Below are 25,412 nucleotides of genomic sequence, written 5' to 3'. Positions count from 1 at the left end.
GAACTAGATGGCGTGATATATTATTATTACATATAAGATGAAGACGTGCGATTTCGTCCATGAAATGAGATATCATACTGTAATGAATTTAAATAACTGTTTAATATCTAATTATAAAACGTAATTAATTATAATTATCTACAATTAATTATTTTAACCCATATAACTGTCTACAAGTCAGTATGTCGTGAAATATGTCTAATACTATACATTTAAATAATTACTGCCTATTCCAATCAAATGCCCTTTCTGTGGATGAGAAGGGAATTCTTGAAACATAACTAAAAGCCTATCTGCTGTTGCCAACTTATCTGCCAAGCATGGCAACTATTAGTGAAACCCCCCTTATGAGAGAAGCCTATGTTCAGCAGTGGGCAGTTAACAACTGATATGATAATTCCAATCAAATAAAGATTAACAGATGAATTGAAAAACATCAAAGTTCAGTGATTCAAGAAGTGACTAGAGTTACTAGAAGAGCAATGGGCTAACCATATAGTTTGAAGACTGACAATCGATTGAAAAGTTCTCGAACAGCGACCAACACACACACAGGCACAATTGTAAAAACTCTCATTGGATGATACAGATAGAATATGTATTAACAGGGAATTAATAGATATAGTGCTGTTATTTTTTAATGTGATGAAAATAGAATGGTCATCCCACCTGCGTTATCGATATCCATTGGCGGGACACCAGTGAACAATGACAAGTTAAGATCCCATCTTCCTATCATCCCTTCATAATTGTTTGAGTCATAGATTACAATTTGCTCTTCTATTGCAGTTGTTTTATTTAGATGATTTATATAGTAATATTTTATGTATTTATTTATGTATGTATTTATTGTATGTATATATTTATTTATTTAATATATTATGTGTATGTTTATATTATATGAATTTATCAAGTATTGCTTTATTTTTCCTCTATTAAAAAATGCACCGCCTCCGTATTTCTCGGTTTGCCTAATGATTGACTGGCAGAGAACACCGTCCGGTGTTAAGGCCGCCGAATGTACATAAAATTTTACTGTGAATTAAAGTTTAAATAAATAAAAAAAAATATCAATTTACTAAGAATTAACCGCATTGGTTTTCAAAACGGATCGCGTGGAGGACGATTTGATGGGCATATTGCTAGTAATGCAGTCTTCGATCTCCACTGCTAACAATTCCTGTATGCAAGTGGCTTTTTCTTAATGGGTGTAAATGGAATGGTTAACCCCGCTTGCCCTATCAGCATACGCTGGCAGGTCATCAGAGAGATGTACCAAATTATATTATATATTCAGTTCTCACAATAGTATTCCTAAAGGTCCAACTTAAAGGTACAACTTAGGATATTTGTTTTATCTTAATATTCCATTCAAAAATTGTTTATATTATTAGTTTTCCTACTTTTGAAATCTACATGTACGAAGTAGTGGCCAAAAATCTAGTTTGTCATTTTAAATGCTCAAACCGTTTGAGGATCCCAAATTTCAGGTCCAAAAAAAGGCTGTGAGACGTCTTCCTGGAACTGCTGTGAAGAGCATGATTGGATTTTCAACTAGCCTAGACAGCGATAGACGTATTACTTATTTACGTTTTTTATACCGCTATAAGACGTTTAGTAGTTTTTTTGAGATGCGGTCATATTTAATGTTTTTTACTATTAAGAATTTATACGTAGTTCAGTCAATAGATGATAACGGTAAGAACCTTCTTTCTATGGCTAAAACGTTTATTATAAAACTAAAATATGTTTACGACCGTTGGACTGAATGATAAACAAGATCAAGTCCACTTGCCATCGTTTATGAACATAACATAGATATTACAGAAAATGCATCTTTAATACCGTGAACTAGTGTGTTATGTCTCCTTACCAAGTAATTCTATTGCCATATCTCCCATCAATATTCTCCAGAACATGCAAAGCTGATTTACGGCAGAAATGTGACTGGGACAAAGGCATAGATACACGCAGATGTCTTTTATGCGTCTCTGTGTATTATTTTGTTAATAATCTTAACTCTAAAGGCGAGAATCCTTTTAAAAAACATTAAATATCATCACTTTAACCAATCTATCGTCCACTGCTAGACATAGGTCTCGACCATATTTCACATCAACTGCCTACTGTCCAATACATTCTGCAACATTTACGATTGTCACTCATGTATGTAAATCAGCAGAATTGGTTGGGAAATCAACTAAAGAGACAGTTTTATAAAAATAAACATGCCAATGTTAAAAAGGTACAGCTTCGCAATTAAAAAATATCTGTCCAGTCGCTTTCACGAGCACGCAAACAGATATATATCATACATACCATAAAAAAATAATTAAAAACTGATTCCCTTTCACTAAACACTAATAACGAAAAGAATAAAGAGTTCCAGGAATCCACGAGTTTGATTGCTAAGGAAACAAGTGAAGTATGGGTATATCAAGGCAGAAAACAGTAGCAGATGGCTTGATCTTATAATAATAGTGTACCTTTCTAGAGTTACATTTTACGAGACACGTTCACAAGTAAACGAAGATGGTTAACATATGATTAGATACTTAAAAGGGTATAAATCTTTCAGACCAGTTATTATTGTGCAATAATATATTTCTTCAGACTAAAATTAACTATAACAAAATGCCACTAGAGGATATCCGGTTTTTTAATTCAATCCCATGATCCCACGCCTACACGACGCTACCTACACAAAACAACTTTTTACAGTCAACAATTTAATAGAATAAAACATATGAAAGTACATCTTTTTTTAGGGACTCAATCGGAAACAGATCTTATCGGATTAGACGACATTCATTTAAAATTGAGATTTTATAAGCAAAAAATATTACCTGAGTTGTGCAAAGTAATTTCGGAAATGTCGCTCCACGCCTTTGTGGATAATGCAGAAAATTTAATTCCAACCGAAACCGGACATAACCGTAAACCATTCGCGAGACGGGCGTTTATCTAACGCCGATTGTCAAAACACGGACATAAATCAAAATTGACAGTGGCCACATGATAGTAAACCACAATGGGACTTCCGCCCCGAAAAAAAAATACCGGACAATAACGTTAATCGTCTCGGCACGCCGGCGAAAGCGACCATATGTTGCGGTAGGACCCCATTGTTGCCTCCTTGTTGTTATTAGGTGTGAAATGCCCATTTAATCTCATTTTATAGCGCACCACATGAAACGACCCAACATAAACATACAAAGAACATTTGTGTCAATTTAAAAGTAATAAAACGCCCGCGTTATCATAACTACGGAGGTGCGTTGAAAGTGGTTATATGAAATGCGTTAAACAGGTTCTGATAACGCAGATCGACACGGTAACAACTGTTCGATGTCCGCGCCGTACTCCCTTTCCAACTTTCACACGGAATGCACATGTACGAGTACTGTTCATCTTGCTCAGCGGATGTCGTCGCAATTACGAACGGCCGCGATTATTATTGCATGGTATTGTACGGCCAAATTACAGCATCTCAGCTTCCCATCCGGTCTAATATAACGAATAGTTGACGCACGAAATTGGAACTTATCACGTCGAAATAGAAACGAGATCGGTCATTGGTAATTTGTAAAGAGCGACATGATTACACGACCATTTGAGATAGCGCTGCGGCATCTACAGGATGTGAAGAGGTCGAACGTCTGTCGCTATCGGCGAGCTAATAAAGGGATGGACAAATCGCAGGTGAATGAAGGCGCACAATTGGTGGCGGTACAATGCACGTCTCGACAGTATGATACCTTGTGGACACCTGCGGCGGTGTAGTGAAAAGGTAAACATCTGATTTATGGAGGCGAATGTAAATGTAGGCTTAGCGAAATGCACCGGTGAAAATCGCGGCTTTCACAAGCACAAAGGCTCGAACTAGTTCTGCTATCAATGGATCCACCCGACTGAGAGGACTCAAGATATTGTTTTCGAATAATGCAAACTGTTCGAGCGGTCCGCGAACAATGTTTATGAATAAGTTTGCAATAAATGGGACGACTTTTGAAATTTTTTCCTTTGACTAAAACTATTGAGGATGATTGAAAAAATTGTGCAAATGTTACATACAATGTCTCTATATAAATTACATAATTCTATTCAATAAAGATATATTTGTATACAACTTTCCATTAATAAAATTGATAGCATATTTAAACAAGTTATTAAATATTGACAATAGATTGATATGATTGAAAAAATCAAATTAATCTCATCCCACATATTTCACACGAATAAAAAAGAGGTTGTAAACATTAAATTAAATGTACCAACAAATCAATAGATTCAAAACAAGAGAATTCAAAGGTTTTCCGGCACTACCGTCTTTGTAATCAGCTACATTGCATTCACTACATTCATATCTAGAATTTCATAACACCGCATTCCATCATTATTCATCAGTATTCATTATTGATCAATGTTATTTAAAAGAAAAAAAAATAGACGAGTAGTGATCGGGAGAAAACAACCGTTACACATCAATTAGTGTCGATGATCGCATGGCATTCAATAGAGCCAGTTGGTTCGGGTTTGGTATACGGCAAGGTAAAAATATTGATATGTCACTTGAGAGCGATCACCCTTGTAGTACAGTCGTGTTTAACGCATGTTACACGGTGCAACAGAAAGAGGTATACTTTTTATCTTTTTATGGGGACATACCAGGAAAAAAATAGAAAGTAGACTTATGATTAAGATTCTCCATGTACGCCATCTTTATAATGATTATCTATCTGACGATCGAATAAGAAGATTTATAACAAAGTCAGGTCTTATGGGATAAACAGAAATAGCCGATAAGTTAAAGTTATATTCTCTACTTTTTTAATTCTCGGGCATAATTTAACTCAATTAAACGAAGCACTGCCATCTTATACCAACGTAAGTTAAATTCCAAATAGTCTTATAATTATTTAAAAATTACTATATACATAATACGAATGTGTTTACATATAATTATATGCGACTGTACAAGGTTCGAGTACCAGCCAGGAACGCATTTATGAGTCAGAGCCCTTGGTGACCCGGTTCGCACGGAGCGACTCCGTTAGCAATGGGTTATATGACGCGGAATGTGAAATGCACAAAAATGACAATTAAAATTCGCCATCATTATAATGAGATGCATATGCACCAGCTTTTAATTATACAACAATCATATTGTTAGACATAGGTATTACGTACACATAATGTCAAAAGAGATTTAATGACAGATACATATATATACACATATATATACATATATATAAATACAAAAATCCTAATAATTTAAAAGTGCTTTTAATACAAGCCTATTTAAATAAAGTTATTTTGAACTATAACATACTCTTCAAATACAGCTAAATTAAATTCGAGACGTATTTAATATGGAACCGTAGACGGGTAAAATCTTATCAATTGCAAAAAAGAATTATCGAAATCAGTATTGACGTAAATATAGCTAAAAATAACATGTACACAAATAAAAACCAACCGACATTTTCTTAATTCGCTTAAAAATATCAAGTCGTATCTGAAAATTTTAAGAGGTGCTAAGATGTATCTCACTGAGGTCCTTAAAATTATATAACACTCGACACGAGATCTCCTATCACAAGAGCAGATCAGGTCAGGTCAAGTCATCGAATATTTCCAATATTCAAAAGATAACACAACTGGTACCGAATCGAAGTGTAACGTCAACAAATCAATTTTATTTATAGTCGAGCACCAAAATTAGGCCAAGAACTAGATACTGTTAATGACATAGTGACTCCCTGATAACAGATGTTAGTTTTGAACGAAACCGCTTGATAATATCGCGTTATATACACGAGGCATATATCATCTTTGACAAAAAGTGGCAGTGAACAAAAACTAAATAAACTGCGAAGTAATTAGTATCATATCTTAGAAAAACCTTTTGATAAAGTAATGAGGTTGTGCTGTAACCCGATTATAGCAATATACGTTGTATATATACGTTATATATAATAGATTTTACGTTAATATGTCGATCAAACTTTTTGCACATTCGTATGCATATTTAATATTTAATTTGAGGTCGGTCCGGCCCGTTAAAAAAAGCTCTCTATATATTCTCAAACATGGCACTAAGTATAGTTAAAAACTTCGCTCGGATTCTAGGGTGAACACCAGATTATTCTTGAGGGGGAAAGAGATTGTTAGTAATAAGGTCTAACAGTCTCATTACTAGTTATACTCTATCATTTCGACATCCACGCGATCCCGCTGGAAACCATCGTCCATTGTAATTCTTATAGATTTTGTCATAATGAGCCAAATAGCCAGGCTCTCTAGATAATTGACAAGCGAATTCGTCAATGGAATCGACAGGTGTTGCTAGCTCATTTTGGACTCGCTAGCAACACCTGATGTCTTATTCCAACTCAAGGACTTGCTAGCGATGTCAATTCTATCGGTCAATTCGCTTGCCACTTGTCTAGAGGACCTGCTGTCATCTTCACTTATCATTTGTCACTGGTCGTCGTTCTCGTCGTGCATGCGCCGTGCGTCTATAACGCAGGCGGCGTTATCATTCTCATCCATTTAAGCAGTAACGGATTTACCAGCAGGCTATGTAGACTGTAGCTTAGGGCGGCAAATTTCAAGAGTGACAAATTTAAAATCAAAAATTATAATTCCTTGATAAAAAAATATAAATTATTAATAAGATTGCAAACTAGGGTATCGAATGGTAGACGTCGGTAGAAGCAGAAAAATTTAAATAGCATACAGATGGCAAATATAATGCACCACTACATTTAAGACTAATTCTGAGTTGGGGATGACCCTTTCCCTTATATACGCCGATGCCCGTTTGTGTAATTTAAACTATTGCCATTTATCCATAATATTATTAGTATTTTTGTAAAGTCAATTGTAAATGTTAAATATTTATTTGATAATCATAAAACAGTGTAGTTTAACTTGAGTTCGGTTAAAGCTATCGTTTTCAGCAAAATATACTTGACGGATTTCTCAGAAAGTGGCTTAAAGTATGACAAAAGGAATTATTAATGAAGAATTTCCCAGAAGAAAAGATATTTTCCTTGGATAAACAAAGTAAATCAAGATACAATAAAATACAGAATGTAATTTGAATTTCCACTGAATACTCAAGGTTAAGCAGTATTGATTTTCTGCTATTTGAAGTCATCACTAATGTGACGATGACTCCCTCTAGTGTCAAAAATTTTTAGGATCCCTTTGTTATATAAAACTTAGTTATGTTAAAATTGCTAAATTTATTACAATATTTATACTAGGATATCCGCAAAGAAACCAACGTAACCGATATAGCCCGAAGGATAAGCAAGCTGAAGTGGCAATGAGCAAGTCACATAGCTCAAAGAACCGAAAACTGATTGGAAAGAAAGGTTTTCAGTGGTAAACGCAGTGTAAGACAACCCACCATTAGATGGAGTGACGACCTCAAATGCATTGCAAGGAATCAGTGGATTCAGGTGGCTCAGGACCGTTCTTTATGGCAGCTTATGGAAGAGGCCTATGTCCAGTAGTAAACGGATAATGGCTAAATTGATAACGATGACTTGCTCGTGTTTTTTTGTATTTTCCACGGATAACATCGTATTTTGGCTCTACTGCTCAAGTTCTCATTTCTGATAATATAATTTACCATGCAACAAACCGAGAATTTCAACATCAGACCATAATACACTTCTATAGATTGCCGAGTATCTTAAAGCTTGTTTTAGACCTTGGAAGGGCCTGGCCAAATATTCGTTCGTTTTGTGTTCATGCGTCATAGCGTTTAATTCTAGATATTTTATTATAACTGAACTTAAATATACGACAAGCATCGTTTCTTATGGGATCTTAAAAGTTTGCACAGTCAAGGCTGACATAAAATCATTTAGTCTTTGGTCATACTGTCCTTCATTTGCGTAAGCCACACACGACCAGCGTAAGATTAAAATTCAATTTTGTATATAACTTATCATAGGGCGAAGACAGTAGAAAACAACTGTGGCTCGCCATAAAACCGAGCTAGGCATGTGAACCCCCCACTAGCTGCAGACTCGACGTCGCAGCCGGCGTCCGGTCGGGCCGGTCGCGCAGATGCCGCACCGTCGACCTTGTCGCGACAGAAATGGCTGTACGGAGACCACGAAACTTATACATAATGAAGTTATAGGCTGTGTTCATCACTTATGATCATACTAGCTTTTAAGCGCGACTTTGTTCGCGTGACAGATATGAAAAGTAGACCACGTCCTTCTCCATCCCATATAGTACCTGTATACCAACTTTCAAAGACATTTATGAAGTCGTTAAATGGTGTCAATAGTTAACAAACTCATTTATATTATAATATTATAAGGATTATAATAGCGATAATTAAATCCTTATCTAATTTATATAATTACTTAAAAAACTATAATGGCAAACATGCATAGGGTCTGTATGACGATAAACAAATACCGTAACCTATTGATGCATGAAATACCAAGGGTGTCACGCACACTATGATATTTTTTTCTTAACTTTATTACACCCCAAATATAAATGTGTAATTTTGTTTCCTCGCTAATGGTGTTCTTATAGGTAAAACCAGTGGAAAATAGAACGTTGAGAAAAAATTAACCAAAAAATTCGCTTATAGTGATTTAAGGAATTAACCACGATGATTTCCAGAACACTGTTTATCTTAGAAAAAAAGTATTGAATTTATGTTAAAAAAAAAAGGTGTTGAATTGATTATGAGTGTATTGTTAAATGAAATTGACACTGACAATAAAGTGTAGCTGTTAAAAATGCAGACATTAGCAAACCCATAGTAATGTTGTAAACTAGAGCGGTAAAAAGACCGCAAGAGACCTGTTGTGGAGATAGATAAATAATTAACAGACATTTATCAAAATATATGTTCGTAAACGTCAACGTTTTTTATACAAATTACAAAAAAAAAAGCGGTCCAAAGAGTGCGACACTAATAATCTGTTTACAATTATACACGTGTTACACAAACATACGTAAGAACATTCTTTAAATTTTATTTTAAGAAGACTGTTTACTAACAAACACATGACGAGAGCGATCTATTCTAAGAAGCGCTCTTATTTTTTCCCGATTCTTCTAAAACCGCGATGGGTAATTTATTGATTCCCGTTTTGCGAATATATAATTAAATATGTCACTTCACGTTAAAAAGCAGCTTCAGAAGCTGTCACATACATCCGTAGCGTCCATATTATATATGTCCCAGTTTAATATGAATACATCTGAGACTCACATACAACAATATATTTCTTTTTTATCTTTAATGATAATTAGAATAGCAAACAAGCTGACAACCCACCCAATGGAGATTAATAATCATCAACAGTAGATGAAGACCAAAAAATTCATTCTGATGACCATGGTATGAAGGGTCCATTTCCTTTGTTGTCTATCTTGAGGGACTCAATTTTTCCCAAGTCCCGGGAGTCCGATTTTTTATGTCCCCGTACTCTCGACTTCTCAATCAGTTCTATAGCTTTTCTTATGCAATCATCATCTTCCTACCCTTATCCGAATTATTTATTTGGGGTCGACCCAATATGTTTTTGTCTTTCATTCTTCTGTACTCGCAGTCATTTCCGCGTTCACTCCCATTCTAGCTGTATCATCTTTCACACAGTCCATTACATGTCCCTTTGTTTTTCCTCTACCCTTACATATATCCAAATTCATACTTAATACCTCTTTTAAAGAATGCTCCTCATGCTTAAGCATCACGTGCTCCAAAACTTTTCTTATACTGTATTTAATAAAAAGAAATGTCAAGGTTGTGTATTAAAGTATAAAAAAATTATAGGCATAAATGTATATTATATCCATTAATACAAGCAATATTTTATTATACGTCGTCACAGCCATAAATGTCGTGGCAAATACACTTTCATAGTTTTATAATAACAATGCGGCGTCTATGAGATTCGAGTTCATGTCGTAAAATACAGAATGTAATTGACAATAATGAAGCCTAAATGTCAGACCGCGATATCCTGGCAACTAGTGGTTTTACGATGGAAGAATAATCGAATGCGAGCTAGTGTAAGTACTACGAAATGGCATATGGTTCCGTTGATTTTTCCCCCTTTCAATTCTTGATAATATTATAAATGTTATTAATTTGTTTGTTCAGCAACCGTCATTAAATTACTTATAATTTGCTGATAAAGTCGTAGGTAAACAAAACAAAGTAACAGCATTTTTTTTTTACCTCTAAGCGCTTTAAGGATTTAAACAATTTAACGAAATTTGATATACGCACTTTGATACGGAGAAGCACTATTTATTTTCTTAGACATGGTAACAAAGTCATAGCCCTTGTGGCTAAATTAATTAATAATTAAATTGTTTCAAATTTTTACAATATCAGGACTTTAACCACGACCAAGTAGGTTACACGTGATTAATAATAATACTCACAAATAAGTGCTACTAAAGCACTTGAAGCGAGTATCTTGGTAAAATAAATTGGGCCTAAACGATAGCTTTCAAGTGACTCTTACTATTTGGTTTAGTAGAGCAGTGTGTGGTATGGAATACTCGCACGTAACAAATGCTATAGAGCAATTGAAAGGGCTTTTTGAATCCTGATATGACAAACTGATGGGTTGGCCCACCTGATGGAAAATGATAACCGTTGTTGATAGAGACACTGATTACCTACTTTGTGATACCTAAGGTAAGAAGTTCATGTCCAACTCTCGTGCTTCCAATTTTCGAGGATTATTGTTCAAACTGAAACAGAGCTATGAAGACACAGCTATTTAGTGGCAGAAATACGAATAAAACAGAGGAACAAAGATACCGACGTAGATACCTTTTGCAAACCGGACTGTACCCACAGAAGAATTTTTTGTTGTAGTAAATAGCCGTAGCTAATAGATTACCTGATTAAAAGTCGTAACTTCACTTATAACCAAACAAAAACCATGTACATCACAGAACAAATACAAATATTCAAAATTTCATTCTCATATAAAAAAGTATTTTATGATACGATCTATTAAAAATCAGATCTTGTCGCATTAGTCACTGGGTCAAAATACCCGAAAACTCGAATGAGCAACTGCTCAACAGATTTTCCCTAAACACCCTCATGACGTCACCATTTGTGCCAGTTTAATCAATAACGATGACTCATTCAAGACCCAGCTTTGGGCTTTAAGTAATTAAAAAAAACACTAGAATTGATTACTAGGATTATAAAAATATGATATGATTCATGGTCGTAATTATGTAGATTCGTTTCCTTCTAAGTTCTTTTACGTTCAATACGAAGAATTACCAAAGAATTTCTGAAGAAATCATATACTACTATAAAGACCTTAACAACTCTAACCCAAACTTTTTTCAAGTTTCCCAAAATATACAGGGTAAAATCGGAATTATTTGCATAATTTTAAAGACGTATTCTATTAGTGAAATTGAACCATTTTTCCAAAGAAACATTGATCAACATACAACGAAATACTTCTTTAAAAGGATGCTTACGATTTCAATTTCATTCTGTGTTCAATGATTTAAACTCGATCTCACAAGAGTGAAATTCGCTTTTCTCAGCAGTACAGGCTGACTATTTTTAATTACAGCCCCGATTAAATACAATCAGATGGCAAAATTCTCAACTTCAACACAATTAAACATGACGTAGACAACACTTGGCATGCCAATAAATTATTATCCAGCGTCTCGCATCCCATATTTCGAATAGGACTACACAAAAAAGTTTTAAATATGTAAAACTCATTTGATTCCACTGAGATGTTGTTTGGCAGAAAGCCCTCATAGAACTACGTCCGATAATTCCATGCCCGAAACTTTGATAGATCAGCTAGCCTATGATATTCGTGTCTTCTCAGTTTGTCGAAGCGCAAGAGTTGAACTTAATGCGTATGTAGAATTAATGGTAAAGAACTGAGAGAAAAGACTGTTATAAAGATTATCGGCCATTGTTATCAATGTTATCAATGTACCCTAATAAATCGATCTCCCTGCAGTTCCTTATGAAAATTATTCCTGGTAAAATAAACACGGTCCTCCACTTTACCTATCATCTCACTGGATACACCGTTAACGTAAACCAGTAGCGCAGACGAGGTTACCGTTCTATCATCATCCATTAAAAAAACGGTAGAAGATTATCACCATTTAGATATTGAAGAGATGGCAGATAATTTTAATCTCTATTAAAATAGTCTACCTACTAAATTTAACCTACGTTTTGAGGTCATCATTAACTTTCTGTTTAATATAATTTCAAGATTAATTGAACTGTAACTTGGAGGGCATTAGAAGTAATTAGACAGCAATTTAGACACTTCTCAAGAGCCTCTCCAAATTTAACTTAATAAACGAAGATATATTGATACATTTGACACTATGAAAATTAAATCTGGTGAGATTTACTCTAGTTAATATGACAATTTGGTGTACAATTTGGGAGCCAGATTACATAGCAACTTAAATGCGATTACATTCAATACATACAAGAACAAAAGTTGCCTGCATGGGTATCTCTGTCTCATCCATATTCCTGATGTCGAGCAGTTGCATGGTTGTATTTTAATTTGAAGGGTGGCAGTAAAATTACAGGATACGACATTATAACATCTTCATCATCACTATATCGGTCGTTAACTGATCGCTGCTGAAGATAAGCCTCCCCCACCAACTGCCTTTCGCCACTATTGTATATTGTCAGTAGTTGCTACGCTTGACTGGCGAATTGGCAATCGCAGTTAGGCTTTCAGTTATATATTTCAAGAAGGACGCTGCTGCCCATCCCCTGACTGTTTAGTACCCTAAATCGCCTCTCGACACCCACGGGGAAGTAAGGGTTGGTTCATTCTATGCCGGGACTACAATTTTATACCACATGGTGGTATAACATTGTAGTCCTCGATAATGGGAACATATTTATTTACATTTTATTGCCCCATTTATGAAAATAATTAATACAGTTAATTTTAATGTGAAGTAATACAAAAGGCAGGCTTATCAATAAACAATCTCGATAAATATAAAAGGTATCTATTATTAATATTTATTTTTAAATTGCTATTATTTTTTTTTTATTATACTATTATTGACATTAGAATAATCTGCAATATATTTTTTTGTAAAGCCAACAAAAAATTTGCATACTAATATTGGTAAAACGTGTTCAAACTATAACCTCATATAAATACCCAGTATGTATCTACTGCACACACGTTTATGCAAATAAATTTATTTTATATTCTTTTTTGACGTCACACCGAATTCTGTGACATTCGTGGACCATTAGCTTGTTTGATATAGCAGGTTTTATAAAAAAAACTACTATTAGGAAGGGAATCCGTTTAAAAAATCAGATCGTTACCATCTCTACATCAGAATTACGACATATGTATATTTTATACACAAATTATGTATCACGCGATCATTCAAAAAACTATCGACAACTGTCACATGACGCCTATTATTATGCGGAATGAATCAGTAACTTCCCGCGAGGGCACAAAAACTTTAATTCTGACGACTTTTTAATTTATTTGGACACTCCTCCGCAAGGGCTAATGACGAAAAAAGAGGTGAAAAAACAGATAACGGTGTTCGAGGGATTGAAACAAGACAAAAACTGGAAACGGGTTGCTACGACCTACGTTTATGCGTTGATACGGCGCTAGCGCTTTTTGCTTAAATACATTTTAAGCTCACTCAGGCATATTGGTACAAGTATTAGTACGAGTGTGACAAATAGGTACGACTTAGCATTCATAATTTGATTGATGATGTATTATAAAAATGGATATTGGTGATTTCTTGTATGGTGACGGAGAACTAATATGTCACCATCCCATTCGATCCCAGGAAACCATGAGGCTAATTTCAGACGGCATTTATGGATGTAGACTAAGCATATATTAGGAAACGCGCGTTTACGGCGATATAGAGGCCTAAAAGATTTTCGCTACATTTATATCGATTCATAGACTCAAATTTCTGGTCATGACTGCATCTTGTTTGAAAATTATTATCTACATATATAAAATACCCTGTTTACTTAGGCTCTAAAAATAAAGAAACCAGAGTAAAAAATTAAAAACTCTAAATAAAACTCCGTATCAAGCCGCCTGCCAGTGTGAAAATCATAACTGTCTTATCTTTGTCTCATTTCGACGCAGTATATTTTTAATCAGTGTGACAATAGTAGTCTAATAACATAGATCTAGTGCCGACAGTAGGACATAAATGGGGTTGATGATAAAGACGAACTCAAGTGGAAATCAAGGAAAGATTGAAACAAATATTATTGGCTTAGTATTGAGAGTGATAACCGTCGAACACCCGATAAAATGAGACAAATCTCGACATTTCCACAAAGGTAACAGATACTAACACAAATATCACACTATCGACTAGGAAACAGACAACACAAGTGTATTTTATCTCGGCGCTGTCATTTTTCTCGTATACCCACATTCATGAATATTTTTTTAGTCTCCCGGCCCATTCACCAAATACGTTTATCTATTTACATCCTTATCGAAGGGTCGCCCTTCGCGGAAGTGGGGTTATCGACTGTCGATATCGACTGCCGACACTCCACTTGATAAAGCGTGAGTGTGAGATTTGGGTTTCAATCACGAATCGTCACTCTCGCATCCGACATATTTTACACTGTTCCAAATACGAAGACGAATATGACAGATAAAGAAATTCAACTTAACGGCTTTGAAATAAGAATTGAAACTGAAATGACAGTAAAATACTTTAAACTTTATGTAGGTATTCGCAATGGCGGTTCTCGTATGACTGACAAGTCTACTCTACAATACATATATGATATATGAAGAAATTATAATTGGTAAAACTTTAGAATTTTCCATATTTTATAAATTAAACGAGCAAAACAAAAGTTCTCACGTAGCAGACGTCTTGAGGTAATCATCTGTAAGCGCGCTTATCTGAAGATCTGTAAACTGCCATCATAATATGCTAATAATATATACATAATATAGAAAAATTTAACAAAAACACTGTCAACACCTGGATGCACATAACAAAGAATAGAGTCAATTAAATAATTAGCAAAACCATGAAGAGGTAAAACTCTAGATGGGTACAGAGTAAACCGTACTAAGATAGGATATAGAAGGAAAAATTGATTAATAAACGTATGCACTATCGACGACAATCACACATGTTCATTTAACAAAAAGCTTTGCACGTGCTAACCGTGGATAGATCCGTCCTGATGGAAATTAGCCCATCTGATGGAAATTAGTAACCATCGCCTAGACATGAACAGTACCGTGGACATAACAGAATATACTGTTTCGCCCATGATACACCCATGCGTTGCAATCCCCAAGAACTAAGGTGTTACTTCTCTGTACCCTGTAAATTCACTGCCATATCCCACTCTTCAAACCGAAAAACAGTCATGCGAATGTAACTGTTTCACGGTAGAAACACGGTAGAAAAACAAATCACAAAACTTGAGAACGGTTGGATTAATTCGGAAAATTTTTGATGGGATCGGATTACTCGATAGGACTACAACCATTGACTGAATGGGACTTCATATATATATATATATATATATATATATATATATATATATATATATATATATATATATATATATATATATATATATATATATATAATATAAAAAAACTTCGCAATACTTGCCCCGCAACTTTTACGGTATAATATGTTGTGAAATCTCAAGTTAAGTTTGGCATTCTATTTACCAATAAATCTTCCAATCTTTCCATAGTCAGTGATGATAAACGGGTCAAAGGGGCCCTGACCTCTATTACGAGTCTCTATTTATATACATAATAAGGAAACTAAACTTTTGCTCGTGCGGCACTCGTTTCTTCTACTTCCGTAAATATATCTAAAGTGATTTAAATGAAAAAAAAAACCTGATTCTTTATTCGTAAATAATTTTACGAAAGTAATTCATAAAAGACATTCTTTAAAGGTTTTCTTGCAACAAATATGCGAAGCAACTAAGGTAACTTTAAGTATACCAGAGGGAGATTTTGTACAAAAGTCGTTTGCTTGGGAACCTTTGTCCCATTCGTGTTTCTACCATGGAGCAGTTGTGTTTGCATAGCTGTGTTTCGGTTTGAAGGAAGAGATATGGCAGTGAATTTACAGGGAACAGAGTAATAAGACCTGAGTCCTCAGAAATGGCAACGCATGGGGGATATCATAGGCGAAACAGTATACTCTAGTCTAGTCGACCTCCCCGCGATTAGTAGAATTATGAACCTCTATTGGAAATCACTTACAAATACAGTTGAATTAAGAATTTCTTTCACCAACGAGTAGTAGTCACTAGTCATTTGTACACGACTAGCCAAAATTAGACTTTTTGTCTAATTCAGGTTTCATACATCTATGTAAGTTTCTTTAATCTACCATAACTTCTAAATTCCTGAACAGATTTGAGTATATGGGGTATCGTTTCAATTCTTATATTATTCCTAATGACACCTGTATTTTTATTGAAAAAATTTAAAGTAGCAGCTTTATGACGCCATTTTTTTAAATAACAAAAAAAAATCTTTAAAAACAGCATTGACTGTTTTTAATCTTAAAAAACCTTGTTCACTAGCTACATTAAAATCTTTCCAGCCACGACTGACGACGGAAACTCAAAAAATACATTAAATTTTTCAACAACTACATCAAACAAATTCCCCGAAAAGTGTGGCGATTATAAAACGGGAAGATAAATAAAGTATACTCACTGCATACGCTGTTAGTATGCCGCTGCTTGTTGTTTAATCTGTAAACAAATAAACAAACGTCTTAATTACAGGCTTTTCAAAGAAATCCACTCAATTTGGGAGAATCATTAATACGTTTAAATCAAGTTTTGACTGGATTTATACGTATTAGTACAGTGTAGTATCTTCAGGTTGGTGTCCATACTTATAGAAACATCGTGATGCTCTACAAGTATGCACATCAACCTGAAGATGCATCAAATATGGCAACTGCATACATATTGCACGGGCTTTAAACCATAGGGTCGTATATACACGCAAAACCCTTCAGGATTAAAACTAAATATTTTTTTTGCATAGACCAAATTTAAAACAAATTTGTATTTATATTAATATAATAAAACTGGAAGTCTTTATTTGAACTAACAGATGGATTTGAAATATTCTTTTTATATAGATTTAACTTCACGATAAGACCACGGACAAAGGTGTGGGATAGAACTAGAGTATAAAGAGATAGTGTATAAAAATACTATCTTTTTTATACAAAATGCATCATTCTAAGACAACTATATAAATTAGCAATTATATATTATATTTATGTCTAAAATTGTTTTCAACGTTAATATATGTATAAACTCGCATTTACACTATAGTACCATTTTACATCGTACATGTATCTTTTTAACTATGATGGGATTAATATAATAGTCTGGATGAAATTGTTATCTTTCTACACTAATATTGTTAAGAGGAAAGATTTGATAGTTTGTTTATTTATTTGTAACAGATATACTCAAAAACTACTTCACCGATTTTTAAAATTCTTTCGTCATTACTTTTTTACCTTTACCTTTACATTTTTATTATTTTTACAAAAACATATACTTGATACATAACCATGGAAAATAGGGTTTCTATTCGAAAATTGAGGAAAGGCTGAGTAAAGCACACAGGGTGCAAACCCTACTCGATCTTGACAAATTTTTGTTTTTATACACCTACTATATATGTATAAAGAATTTATTATTAATTAAAAAGCCGACTCCATTAAAACATAAATACGTCGCAATGTCTTACTCGATCCATCCAGAGCCATAACGGTTTTATCCAAGACATCGATGGTCAGATCTGACTGATCGATAGCCATAAAAATGGACAATATTATAATAATGCGTACTAGCTGAGATCGCGACGTCATCCGCGCGGTGAATTACATTTTCCCACGGGTTTGAGATATTTTCACGTAGAAAATGTAACTATATACAAAGTTATTATCACATCAAAATTTATGCATAGACAGGTAGATAAAAATTTAAAAAAAAATAGGACTTTACGCTTTTAATTAAAACTATAGGATCATAATTTTCTAAAAATGTTTCGTCTATAAAAACGGTTTGTTATATTTTTTTATTTTATTTGTCGTGTAGTCCCAGGACGGAATGAGCCACCCCTTACTTTCCTGGGGGTATTGTAAGAAACAAGTAAGGGAATATAATGAACGAAGTATGGGCAACAGCGTCAGTCAGCGTCAACAGCAAAACTCCCCTTACGAGGAAGGCCTATGTTCATCTGTGGACAGTTAACGGCTGACATAATATCTTATATTTATATAAAAATATCATGTCACGGTATTTGTGGTCGAATTCTTCCGAAACCGATTTTTATGAATGTTTTTATATTACTATATTATATTTAATACTAAAAAACCATATGGGTGATTCTTATTCTTACATTTTTTTGTGTGAGTTGTAAGAAATTAATATATTTTTAAGCAAAATCAGTAAACTGTATATTAATTTACTTAGCAAACTACTTCTAGTATCATATCTTAATATAATTTTTGCCATGAAATCATTAGAAAGATATTAAAAAAAATCCAAAGTCCAAAATGTCACGGACCGTGTAGTGTGAGATTGCCGGATTTGGAAATGAAATATTTTTTTCTAAAGAAATGTCATGTTAGTTTGCGAAAAACTACAGCAATTATGCAAGACTAACCTTTGTTCTATAAGACAGTTTAAAAAATATATTAATAATAATGACTATTTATGATTTTGAACAACATAAAGTTTGTGACGAGTTTTTGTGTCACGACCATGTACGATACTATAAAAATGGGTTACTCGGTAGAAAAGCATCTTTGATATTGGCAACTCTTTCTAAGTTCTTTTAGAACGGTAACACTGTCTTCTTATCAGATTTGCAAATGGCTGAATGTAAGATGTGTTACGCAAAATAATTTTTTTCATTTATTTGAAAAAAGGGACAACCTTAACACGTCATCGCCGTGTACGAGTTCTGAACGTAAGTACCAGTGTCATGCTATTGTTTGAAACATAATATGTACCTCATACAGTGTAGTTTAAGATAATTACTTAAGATTTGCAAAACCATGGCTAGTTTTTAGGTTATATCGAACACGTTTCAAATTGTCACGGCCATGGTATGAAAAAAATGTCACCGCCACGGACTTTTTGAGTACATGGTCGTGACACATATAATGCGTGGTCATGACATTCCATTTCATTTGAATAATTTATTGGCTTTTGTTGTTATACTAAATTATTTTGTTTAATATGCACTTCTTAGAAATTTCCTTTTACTAGGTATACTGATTTTTCACTATTCTGATTCTCTAGATGCCACGAAAGAAGAATAGCAATGCCACGACAGAAGCAAGAAAAAAAGGCGTGAATATGAAAAGAGGAGACGTGCCAAAATAAAAGCAGATCCCGTTAAATACGAGGAAGCAAAAGAAAAAGAACGAGCATGGCATCAGCGATGAAAGGAGCAAAAGAAAATATTATCAATAAAAGATTTATCACGTCGTGATCAGAAGGCACAACGAGAAAAATGGTGTAAACGTACTAGAAAAAGTCGAGCATTAAAAAAATGCAGAGAACGCGAGATGCAACTAATCAGGGAGAATACTCCTCCGTCTGATTCGGAAATTAATGAAGCCCTGGCGCCAGATCCGAACGTCTCTTCACCAGTAAGACTGCGCGATACAACACCGGAGGTTAGGAGAGATGATACACCTACCACATCATAACGAGGTGAAACTCCATCCTCCATCAGTCCTCGAGGCAGCGTAATGAGTAGACAAAGGCGCCAAGCGTTAAAAGAACACAAACAACGCAGGAAACTAACTGATGTTATAATTATGAATCAAAAAGCAAAAATAAAAGTACAGCAGAAAGCAATATATACTCTTCAAGTTAAAATGAACAGGCTGATAAAGAAGGTTTCTCAAATACCGATAGAAGCCACAAAAGGCAAAGAGTTTTAAAAGATATTTGATGTAAGACGGATTATTCAATGGTTCTACGTCTGAGGTCGCCAAATAATCGAACGTTTGCCTGGCGGTGTGCGACGAAGCATTGTCGTGGTGAAGGAGGATCCTATTTCGAGGTCGTTTCCCACGCACTTTTTCCAAAACACGTGGCAAACAATTGTTACTGTACCACTCTGCAGTAACTGTTTTTCGATCCTCTAAAACAATTGTCGCGTAATGACCTGTCCTTCCAACGAACGAGCCCCCATCTTTTTTCTCACGCTTCGACCTCTCTTCACTTTAGTTGACAACTCCTCGGAAGGAAACACTGAGCTGACTGTCTTTTATTTTCGGGATCATAACAGTAAATCCAGCTTTCGTCTCCCGTAACTATGTCAAACACAGAATTTGAGTCATCTCCGTTAAATCTTTCATGTATTTCACGGCACCAATCAACACGACGCAGTTTTAGAGCCTCGGTCAAATTATGAGGTATCCACCGGGCACAAAGCTTCCTGACCGCCAAATGTTCATGGAGGATTTTGTGCACTTGACTTATACCAATCCCTAGATTTGCCCGGATCTGCTGATAGATCACTCTTTTGTCAGTCTCTATCATACGCCGCACAACACTGATGTAATCTTCAGTCGTCGCCGTAGAAGGCCTTCCCTTCACGCACATCATCGGTGAGATTAGTGCGACCACGTTTAAACTTATTAAACCAGTTGTAAACGCCACTGTTTAGAGTATTACTTTTTATGTAAATGTACGATTTTACTTCTTTGGAAAAAAAAATCAATCCTTTAATTTTGTTGGGTTTAAATTTTCTTTTTTCAGATATTTAATGATATTGTGTTATTTTTTTTAGAAGTTTTATTTCCTTTCTAGATTGAAGTTGTGTTATAATTTACGAGAGGATAAAAATGAGTCCAGCTTTGATACTCAGTTATTATGTTTAATATTTACTAATTATAGGTACTATGTGATATCAAAACAATGTTACCTGTGACTAGATAGTTCTAAGAATAAAAGGCAGATTTGTTGTATTAGTAGGTAGAATGATTACCTGATGGTATTTTTGCCGGGATCTTATTTATGATTTAATTATTTGATGTTTAAAAAGAAGTATACTAAATAAATACTGTTGATTAAACCAATTCAGTGTTTTATTCATTGCTCAATCACTTTAAACTAAGATGACACAAATTTAATAACTTTAATATGAACAATTACAGTGCAAAATGTGAAACTGCCATATCCATATCATACAGTGTCACAGCCACGTTTAGTAATGTCACGACCGAGGCACAGTCTGTCACAGCCGTGTTTATGTACCAATTTTTTTTACCTTTCCTGAAGGCATTAAGCTTGTTCATATGCACCAAAAATATGCTTTTAGTATATATTTTTGATGTACATCGCAATATGTCGTTAAAAAAAAACTTTCATTTTTTTGGGTTATCTGAAAACTATATAAGAATCACCCATATATCATAAGCACTATTGTACAACTATTGTATATAAAACATTTTAGCCGACCTTATAGAGATTGGTGTCGATAAACTGGACTGGCGGAAAAAAAATGACAAAAAAATGGCATCGAGCATTGCTCTGTGGCTTTATAAATATTTATATATCTGGTATCTGGCCTCGTATTAATATAATTATAACGTGGATATGGAAAGAACTAATGCATATATGTATAATAAATAACACAGTGTATTGTAAGTACATGACATGTCAAATGAATAAATTATTACTACGGCGTAAGGACTGAAGAAGACACATGAAGTAATTTATGTAAGTTTGCAGGTCAGCCGGAAACAAATGTTCTTGCAGACGGGCTAAAATAACTGCTTTACATATGTTATTTATAATAATTATAGTTTATTCAGCAAGCATTGTTACACTTACAAAGAAGACTCATACAGAGTAACATAACATGTAGAGGAAGTAAAGATTTTCTTTTAAATGGGTGATAACGGAACGGTAACCCCGTCTGCGCTATCTGTATACGCTGACGGGGCACCAGTGAGGAACTGCGTGGAGGTCGACCTTACAATTGCTAGCAATGGGGCTATTAGATCCCCGTTACTAACACTCCCCCCCCCCCCCGTAAAGGTGTTAAGTAATATTTGCCAAAAATCAATCTATGTGTATCTGCTTATAAGCAAATCCAATAAAATAGATACTTCTAAATGTTGTATGAAAATAAAACATATATCATATTTAAAGGTTACATCTCTAGAAATAACTGTGAAAACAGCATCAATACAAATAATGTGATAGAAAAAAATGGTAAAAAATATATTATCTCGACTTTGATTACTCTTATTAAGGACGCCTCATATCAATTTTTTTAAATGTCCTCCATGTACAGACATAAAGTAGTTACAATTTTAATATTTAAATTTTATTATCTTTTGGAAGAAACTATACGCACTCATACACATACACACAAACACACACACGCACACATGCATGCACACACACGCACACATATGCATGCACACACACACACGCATTCATGTATTTAGATATACTTATTACTAATACTAGATAATGTTTATGTCTTAATTTAATAGTACTATGATTTGTATTTTCATGGTTATGCTCCTCCATAACGTGACCTTCTGATACAGGTGATAACACTTACTAGAAGGTCACAGAAACTATCTTAGTATTGTATCAATTTTGTTACGAAATTTTTTTTTTACACTATAAAGAGTATATATCTATCAATACGAGTATTAGTAAGATTCGCATTTGTACCAGTAAACAGAAAAATAAATGGAAAATATTAAGTAATCAAAAATTGCTACGCAATACTTAAACTTACAAGTACAGTACATCAGCAACTTGTTTCTGAGCTTGACAAGGACAGATGATCCGTCGCCTACTCCTCACCATATAATTATAATTGGTTCGCGGTGGCATATAAGGAGGACGCAAAAAGGTCATGCACCTTTTTATCACCTGCCTCCATCGGTGTATAAGGATTATTGCTTTAAAATTAAACTTCAGAATACTGTGTACATTCAGTATTCGGAAATAGTCCATTACGCTATCAGGAATTCCTACTTGAGACCTGTCGCCTCAAAGATAATTAAAATGATAATAGGCCGGCCGCATCGTGAACTAATTACTAATGGGGAAATAAGTACATTTTGTTCAACAAAAAACGGCAAATTTAATCGTAGCAAAATTAATATAAACAAATAAATTTACTATTCTTATGAACCGACTAGGGACCCGCTCTAACATCACATTTTTTTTAATGAAATACAACCCATTTTGCTCGCTTATAATGTGCCTTTATTTAAGTGAAACCATTTTTAAAATTGGTTAAATATTTTCCTACTTTATCTTTTACAAACAAAAAATCAAATACTTCGTCTTAATCATATTAGTTCAAACGAGATATTTCATAGTTTTAAATTAAACAGGAATCGTGTGTGTTATATTTGAGTTTATGAGTTTTGTTTAAATGTTTGCAAAATTTTGCTCCACAAAGAAAAACGTCAGCAACATTCAACAAAATAATACAATAGAAGTAACACGAAATAAACGCTAGCTATTCCAAAAATAACTATCAATATTGACTTAGAATTGATATCGGGTAAGGCACAGATAATAAAAAGAATTAAGAAACTCTCTCATAGTCCTCTTTCATATAGATTAAAAAAGGTTATCGAATGCAACCCCACACAGGTAAATGTAATGTACCGTGAAAAATGTATATATGTAATGTGTAGGGTAGAAAGGGGATGAAAAAGGGCTCAAAGTTTGTATAGAAAAACAATAATTTAATGATATCTCTCCCATAAAAAAAATATATTTCCTCAAAACGCTCCTCTTTATTCCAGTTTTCGCCAAGAGGGTTGAAATTCTTTCTATAAAAGATATTTATTACACTATTAGCTGTTGCCCGCGGGTTTACCCGCGTGAACAGTATATGAAGTACATCATGCGTTTAGTTCTTAGAGGGAACAATGAAGAGTAACAATCTTTATGTTACTTCATAAATCGATAGATAGATACATATATAATCTAATAATAATATAAGTGTAATAAATCCGAAATGAGGATATCCGCAAAGGAATCAAATGAGCATCACAGCTTGGAGGGATAAACAAGTTAAAGTGATAAGGTTACATAGTTCTAAGAACCAACAAGCGATGGGGAAAATTGTTCTTGAGTGACGACCCCGTTCAGACAAAGTGTAGGACAATCCCCTACCAGATGGAGTGGCGACCTCAAATACGTGAAAATAACAAAAAATAAAATCAACGTAAATATGACTGAACCCTACGCTATTTTGATAGAATTCAAAATAAGAATTTAAACTAATATAATCCGTCTGCTTGCTACGTACCGCCGCCACGGTTGAACGCGTGATCGCACCCCGTCTACGTTATTCCCAAAGTACGAATGTATATTCCATACGCATTTCGAAGAATAAATTCAATTCGAGTTGCAAATACAAATTGGACGTACGATTGTACACAAACATGCACATAGCGTGTGACTCTCAGATTTCTCAGTAACGAAAGAACATCTTGACAGATATAAATGTATGAATCACAGCGGTCAAAACTCAGTAGACGATTGTATGCGTCATAGATTATGTGTAATGCATTAACTAATTACAAGGAAAACTGATCATAGGTTTTTTTTTTGGTAATGAGATTATAAATCCTCATTAGATTATGTATTTACTAGTCTTTAGCTGCGACTTCGTTCGCGTGACCGAGATATATTGATTGATGGAATAAAAAAAAAGATGTGAGTAAAAGTGTGAGTGAAGTACCCTTCATCATACATATTTGGTATATATGCAGTGTTGCAGATGTCCATAGACCTTTATCATTAGACGGGTCGTATGCTTGTTAGCCACCTTGGTAGTATTAAAAAAAATAGTAACATTTAGTTTGTGCTAAATTTCGTGACTTTTTTTTGTCTCTTTATAGCGCCAAATTATAAAAAAAAACTTACTTTCATACTTTTTATATCAATAATAAATATGTACATATTATAATCAAGAACCATAAGTGGTTACAGGAAAAGAAACCTAAGGATCTAGAGAACAGAAACCTCTTTCCAACATCCGTTTTTTTATACTACTTAGAATGGAAAACAAGCTGACGGTCCACCTGATGGAAAGTAGTAAACGTCGCCTATAGACATGAGCAGTACCATAGACATAACAGAGTATACTGTTTCGCCCATGATACTCCCCATGCGTTGCCATTCCTAAGGACTCAGGTGTTAATCCTCTGTACCCTGTAAATTCACGCCATATCCCACTCTTCAAACCGAAACACAGCCATGCAAACACAACTGCTTTACGGTTGAAACACGAATGGGACAGAGGTAACCA

The 25,412-nt window shown here is 34.3% G+C and overlaps 1 protein-coding gene across 3 annotated transcripts in view; it reads right to left on the bottom strand.

The window, feature by feature from the left end:
• The window catches only part of LOC113519963 (mitochondrial cardiolipin hydrolase-like), a 174,129-nt gene that overhangs the window by 18,683 nt on the left and 130,034 nt on the right, over positions 1 to 25,412 (bottom strand). For all 3 annotated transcript variants that reach the window (XM_052894032.1, XM_052894033.1, XM_026905222.3), the window contains one exon: positions 16,776 to 16,813. The gene's annotated coding sequence lies outside the window, so the exon portion shown is untranslated. The remainder of the gene's footprint in view (positions 1 to 16,775; positions 16,814 to 25,412) is intronic.

The sequence above is a fragment of the Galleria mellonella genome, unplaced genomic scaffold (assembly GCF_026898425.1).
Source record: "Galleria mellonella isolate WM207_F2 unplaced genomic scaffold, CSIRO_AGI_GalMel_v1 utg19, whole genome shotgun sequence".
Lineage (NCBI taxonomy): Eukaryota > Metazoa > Arthropoda > Insecta > Lepidoptera > Pyralidae > Galleria > Galleria mellonella.
The sequence above is the reverse complement of the archived record's forward strand: the minus strand, read 5'-3'. Positions and strand labels throughout refer to the sequence as shown.